The sequence below is a fragment of the Arachis ipaensis genome, chromosome B09 (genome assembly GCF_000816755.2).
Source record: "Arachis ipaensis cultivar K30076 chromosome B09, Araip1.1, whole genome shotgun sequence".
Taxonomy (NCBI): domain Eukaryota; kingdom Viridiplantae; phylum Streptophyta; class Magnoliopsida; order Fabales; family Fabaceae; genus Arachis; species Arachis ipaensis.
In genome coordinates this window covers 16929432-16936789 of record NC_029793.2, presented here as the reverse complement: position 1 = coordinate 16936789, position 7358 = coordinate 16929432, and the positions used below count along the sequence as shown (strand labels likewise).

The following is a 7358-nucleotide window of genomic DNA, read 5'->3' as shown; positions in this document are numbered from 1 at the left end:
CTTTGTTTTAAAAAGGGAACTCACTTTGAGTAAATTTGGCTTATGAGGCTGAGATGATTTGAGAAACGAGATTTCTAAAGCCAAGGCTGAAAAGAGTTGAAACTTGATTTCAAAGTGATTTATGGCTTAAATGCCGATTTTATGAATTGATGATGTTGAATGTGGAAGTGCTGTTTTGTTGTGAGCCGGAATGGCTGTGTATGATTATACATATTGGTTGGTTCTGGATTGAACCGTGAGCCAGAATGGCTGTGTATGATATGAATATTGGCTGGTTCTGGAATGAACCGTGAGCCGGATGGCTGAGATGGATGTTGATCCATGGATGAGATTGAATGCATGTTTATGCTGAATCATTGATAAATGTGAATGTTGCACTTCCACTATCGGAGATGAGGGTTTCCCTGGGAATAAGCAGTGGCTAGCCACCACGTGCTCCAGGTTGAGACTCGAAGCTCTTTTGACCTTATGTCGTAAGTGTGGCCGGGCACTGTGAAAGTCCCGGATGAGCTCGCCCCCGTAAATATTCACCAGTGAAGGTGATGGATATGGATCATGATTATGATCAAGTTTATGATGAGTATAACTCGAGTTGGGGATGCGCGACAGAGGGACAGTCCAATGGTTAGCTACCAGGACTTGTCGGGTTGGCTCTATAACCGACAGATGATATCATCAGCCACTAGGGACAGGCATGCATCATATGCATCTATGTGACATTGTTTGGGTGTGCATATTGTACTCGGTTTGCCTATGTGATTAATTGCTAATTGTTCTACTTACAATGACTGTTTGTTTGTGCTTGCATCTTCCTATTTGTGTTTGCTACTGGGACTCTGTTGGATTGTGGTGATTGGTTGATGGTTGGATTGTTTGGGCCTAGGGCCGTGGTTGAAATGAGGTGGACCGATGGTTGGTTTTGGTTGTGTTCTGGTTTGGAAAAATATGAAAGGCTATTTTGGTTCAGCACAGATAAACTGTTTTGAAAGGCTCTTGAGTTTTTGAGAATTGAACTGTTCCTCTTTCAGAAAAGGATTTCAAATTTCTTTTTATTTATAAACCGTTGTTTTTGAAAAGAGGCATAAGACGGTTATTAATCGCTGGTACGGCTTATCTTCATGTATCCTATTACAGTAATTCCCAAAAACCCTCTACTGAGAACCCTTTCGAGGATGATGTTCTCATCCCCTACATTTTTCCCCTTTTAGGATATGAGCGCAGAAGCTACGAAGAGTTTACTTAGTTGTTGAAATGCTCTGTATTGTTTTAGTTATGGTTTATTGTACCCTCGCCTTTATCTTGATATAATCTGTAAGAGGGATAGGAATTGTATTGGCTAATGCTTGTAATATTATGTATATATATATGGATGTACTCTTTATGAGTTTTGTAAGTTGTATGGTATCTATGGATGTATGTTATCAGATGAAAGTATTTTTGGGAGCGGTGTTGCGGTTTAAAGTTTCAAACAGGCTCATATTCTAGGATTAAGTAGTATAAGTGTCGTCGTAATGTCCGAGCTATCAGAGTTGCGCAGCCGGAAGCGTGAGCTTTGGTAGTTAGGGTGTTACAATCATCAACACACTATAAAAAAAATGAAAATTTGTAACAAAAAATTTGTATCAAATTTAAAATTGTTACAAAAAAAATATATTTTGTAATAATAATTTTTTATTATTACAAAAGAATAATATTTTATAACAACATAACAAGTTGTTACCAAATATGATAATATTTTGTAACAACCTGTTTTATTTTGTTACAAATTATGTTAGTTTTTGTAATGATATAATGTTTTGTTACAAAATATTACTTTGTAAAAAAAAAAATAAGATGCAAAAATTCAAAATATTTTATAACATTTTTTTTGTTTCAAAAACTCCAATTATTTTGTAACAAAATAACTTTTTGTTTCAAAAACTCCAGTTATTTTGTAACAAAAAAATTAATTTGTCACAAAATTTAATATTATTTGTAACAAATTAATTATTTGTCACAAAATATAAGTATATTTTATAACATTTTTTTAAAATGTTAAACATTTTAAGAGTAAAAAAAATTGTGTATATATTTTTTTAATTTTAAAAACTTACACAAAATATTTTATTTGTGGCAAATTATAAAACTCCTCTGCATAATTTTAAACATTTCCCCACTATTACATATAATTAAAATTCTCAACCCCCTCGAAACAAATCCTAAAGCTCTCAACTGTTGCAGTGTGAGAGAAAAGATCTCGTGGAAATGTGCAAGAGGTTAGCTTCAACCCTAAAGCTCGCAGCCGTCGCTGCCTCCATTGCCGTCGCCATCACCACCACCATATCTGTAAGACCCGAAACTTTTGAGTTTCCTTTGTTTAAATTGCCTATTTGCTTTCCTATTTTTTTTATCCATTCCTGGTTTTCTGTTTTTCAGGATGTCTGCCTCACAGAGGAAAGGTAAAGGCAAGGCTACTGGCAAGCGTAAGAGAGGAGATTCCTCCCAGTCCATCATTTCTCTAATGCACGATTCCTCATGGCGGGAGAAGAATTTCACACAGCAGGAAAAAGCTGAGCAGCTGCTCCCTTCGACTGATCCTATAAAATTTGCAAACCGGTACTGTGAGCTGAAGTACCCGACTTTTTTGCAAACTCCAGGAATCTATACCTGGAACGTACCTTGAAGATTCCAGAAGCCCTCCAGCAATACACTACTGAGCAAATCAAGCACAGGGGCTGGTTCTTTCTGGAGAGATCACTGACAGAGGTCAATGCATCTTGAGTCCGGGAATTCTATTGCAACTACTACCTTACTACCCTAGATGCAGTAAACCTGAGGGGAAAGCAAATTCTGGTCACTGAGGAGGCCATAGAGACCATTCTCCAGCTCCCAGCCAAGTCCGATCAGCCAGATGGTTTTGCATAGGCTGAGGAAAACATGGGCCAGATGCAGTTTGACTGGGATGCTGTGAAGGCAAGGATAGCTCTCGACCCTGCTGTTCCTTGGAAGATGGGTCAGAACACCACTATGCCTAGAGGGATCAAGAGAGTGTACTTAAATGATGAGGCTCGGCTATGGCATCAGATCTTGAGTAATTTTGTGATGCCGAGTACTCACGAGACGGAGATCCCGACTACCATGATCACCCTCCTTTGGTGTGTGCTGGAGGGTAAGGATATTTATCTGCCTCGTTTTATCCGGCATTATATGGCCAGGGCCCACGTCCGAGGCACCCTCCCCTTTTCTTACCTGGTTACACGGCTAGGCCGTCAGGCTGATGTGCCTTGGGAGGACGCCGATGAGCGACCACCAGCAGCGGACTGCAGGAAGATCATCCCGCACAGCAGGAACTTCCTTGCCTTAGGTTACAGACCACCACCTGTCACTGCTACTGATGAGACAGCCCCTCTATCTGCTGGACCCTCTTCATCCACAGCTGCCCCAGCTGCCCCTGCTGCCACCACTGCACCTCCACCCGCCTCTGAGCCAATTTATCGCCTCGTGCACCGTCTTTTCCGCCAGCTTGATCAGATGGAGCGCCGTAACAGGCGCCGGTATGAGAGATTGGAGCGCCGCAGCAGGCGACGCTATTCCCATCTAAAGCTGATGATCAGACAGGGCGCCGACATCCCCTCCGAGCCCGACACCCCTTCAGAGCCATCAGAGGAGGAGGAGGATGAGCACGAGGAGGAGACTCATTCCCAGGCGGAGACTCATCAGCAGGCAGCCACAGAGCAGACTGCCCCGCATCAGGAGGTTATGCCCCAGATTGAGGCTGCAGATCCGGAGATCCCGATCCAGTCAGTCTCCCCTCTACAGCAGCCAGACTCTCAGCCCACCACCGCCACAGAGACCCGAGCTACCATCCCTACCAGTGATGACACTCCTTCACACCCGCCTTGATTGAGCATCGAGGACGATGCTTCATTTTAAGTGTGGGGAGGTCGCCATCTTTGGCGTTTATTTTGGTGAACTACTACATACTTTTTTTTTTATTTTGGATATTTTTCTGTATTTTTCTCTTTTTCTTTTATTGTTATTTTCTGAGTACTTATACATTGCTACTTGTGTATTTTACTCTATTTTCTGCATTTTGCATTTTTTTTTGTTCATATTTTAGTTATTTAGCTCATTTTAGTCATTTAGTTTAGTTTGCAATTCTGATTTATTAGTGGATTAATTAGTATAGTTTACCCTTTTTTAGCATAAAGATAGTATAGTTTAAATAGAAAAATATAAAAAGGAAGTAAATTAGAAACTTTAACAGAATTAAAACAACCCACACCTTGTATATATAGCATTACATGTTAGTTGACAACATTTCATCAAGGAGGAACATTAAAACTTTAAAAGCTACCCTAAATAATTTTTTTTCAAGAGAATAATGGGACTTTTTAACTAAACATGCATACAATATATGAATGATATATGATGCCTGAGTTAGAAAACACACAGCCTGTGAGTCTTGAGCTTAAATTGTATGGTTGCATTCAAACCATAATTTCATTTCTGTGTGTTACATTTCTTTTTATTCTGATGTTCTTTCCTTTGCTTTAATCCATATGTCCAATTATAGAATATAGAATAGATACATACCAAGAGAATGATTGAGGCCATCATTTGATTTTAGCTCACTCACCCCAAATTAGCCTACCTTTTACATCACCCTTGTTAGCCCCCCTTGAGCCTTTAAATCCCCTTTTATTCTATTTAGCCACATTACTAGCCTTAAGCAGAAAAACAAAATAAATTTCCAAGTGAATCCTTGGTTAGCTTAAGATAAAAAAAAATTATGAATAGAGTAAAATGTGGGAAACCTTTTGGGAACATGAGTGATAGAAACAAAAGGGTAGAAAAGTTAAAAAAAAAAAGAAATAAAAATAAATTTGGGAAGCATGCTCATGAGAAAATCAAAGTGATTCAATTACCATGTGCATAAAAAAAAAGTTATTTTTGTATTTAATAAAAGGGAATGCAAAAAGAAATTCCCCAAAATGCAAAATAAAAACAATGCACATGGGATCAAAATAAAAAGTGAAACATGAGCATGCAACAATAAGTGGGAAATATGGGAAAATAGGTAAAAAGATTTTATTTTACTAAATATGTATGTTAGGTGAGATCTTAGTCTAATTAAGGATTCACTTATTAGCTCACTTAACTATATACATAAATCCTTACCTTTACCTTGGCCCCATTACAACCTTAATTAAGACCTCATGACTTTTTGGTATGACTATATTCTATAATTGTTGATTGGTTAGATGAAAAACAAAGTTATAGAAAGTAAGAATAAAAAGAAAAATAGAGTGAATAAACCCAATAAACACTGAGTGACTAGAGAGTAAACACAAAATCCAGTGAGGGTTCTATAACTCATCAACATATATCTGTGTTTATATTTACTAATTGTTTTGCAAGTTTGTACAATATTTTCTTTCCCATCTCATTTGCTAAAATGCTTTATTATTTGAGGGTTAGTTATATATATATATATATATATACATAACTCCTTGAGAATGTGAATTAACTTAGCTACATGTAAGCTTTATATATGAGTAGATGAACTAGAATTGCATGACCCATTATGTAGATGCATTTAGCATAGGTTGCATTTCATAACATTCCATCACTTTAACCTTAATTATTTACCTTGGATTTAGCATGAGGACATGCTAGTGTTTAAGTGTGGGGAGGTTGATAAACCCATATTTCATGAGCTCTTTTGTGCTTAATTTGAGAACATTTGAATTGATTATTATAATTTGATTTATGAATTCTCTCATGTTACAGACTGTTATTTGAATTAATGATAATTGAGGTATTTTCAGTTTATGATTGTCATTTTTGATTTAAGTTACCATTGCTTCCCATCTAAGGACCTCTTTATCATTCCAGCAATTTTACTTTTCCCCTTTTGGTTCTGGTTAAGAATTTAGTAACTCAACAGTTATTAAACTCAACATAATTGATAATCGTTATCTTGCTAATTGAGCTGAACTTAAATAATCCCAACCTTTTCTGAAGAAATAATTAGGATTCGAAAGTCAATTTAATTAGTCCCTTGACTTTCCTTTGCCCTGGCGAAGGTTGACCAAGTGGAGTTTAGATTCAACTTTCATCATTGTTGAGAGAGATAACTAAGTTGGACCTCTAATTTCTCTACCTTGCTAAAAGTTGCTTTACAGTTATTATTTATTCTTAATTGCCATTTAATTCACTCGTCATTTAAATTACTTGCTTCTCACCTTCTAAACCCCGATTATAACCTTTATAGCCAATAATAAGAACATACTTCCTCGCAGTTCCTTTATAACCTTTTAAAGGGGTTTGTTACTTGTGACACCCAACACATTTGTACGAAGGGATTTTTGCCGGTTTAGAAACTATATCTACAACGCAACCGTTTCTATGAATTTCTTTACTGGTAGAAAACCCGACGTTTATTGCCGATGTCGTTGATGAGCCCAGTCGCCGCCGATCTGGTCTGAGGGTGAGGGAATGCGAACAGAAGGGAAGATGGGGAGCCACCGCCGCTGCTGGCTGAACCCCTCAATGCTCCATATCGCCTCTGCCGTCTGGAACTGGCTTCGCCATAGCTGAAAGGCTGGGCTTGGAAGGTGCTTCCGTCGTCATCTCTTCTCGCAAGCAGGTCCTTTTCCCTTTCTCTTCCTCTTTGCCTCCAATTAATTATATTCATTACTCAATTTCCTTGTTTCTACAGCAAAATGTTGAAGAGGCTGCAGAGAAACTTAGGGCTAAAGGAATTGAAGTTTTGGCCCTTGTTTGCCATGTCTCCAACGATCAACAGAGAAAGGATTTGATTCAAAAAACCGCACAGGTCACTCTTTTCTATTCATTTTTATCGAATGCATTACCCTTTATTAAAATTTGTTTGAATGCTGTTGAATATGATGTTGAACATTACATAAGTGTGGAAATATAGATGTGATTGTGTCAAACGTAGCTGCAAATCCTTCTCAATAGTGCCTGTTTTTGGGGTAAATAATTTGATTATGGTGTTAAGATCTGAACTTCTGATTCTAAAGTTAATTGTTTATGGCTTCAGTCCTTGAATTCATTTAATGTTATCATAGTTTCAATTGGTGTAATATGTTGTTGGAAATGACATAAATACCTTTCGAATAGTTACTTGTGTTTATAGTGATTGCATTGTGTGTGCATTTGTTGTTGAATAATTTCTCACATTAAGTTGTTATTGCTGCTCTATACTTACTGTTGGTTGCTGCTGATTTTCCCCCCTCATTGCTTGCTTGTTAAATGATTCTTAAATTCAATGAGAAAGAAAATGCTGCTGAGTTATTGTTGTTTGTGTTGGAATAGATGATGGTTGCTGAACTGAGATTGGTTTTATTGAT

At 37.6% G+C, this 7358-nt stretch overlaps 1 long non-coding RNA gene across 1 annotated transcript; it reads left to right on the top strand.

Annotated features, from left to right (window-relative positions):
- Positions 6434–6807, top strand: LOC107617113. The gene is made up of 2 exons (XR_001614810.2): positions 6434–6631; positions 6704–6807. It is a non-coding gene; the product is annotated as an uncharacterized LOC107617113 (long non-coding RNA).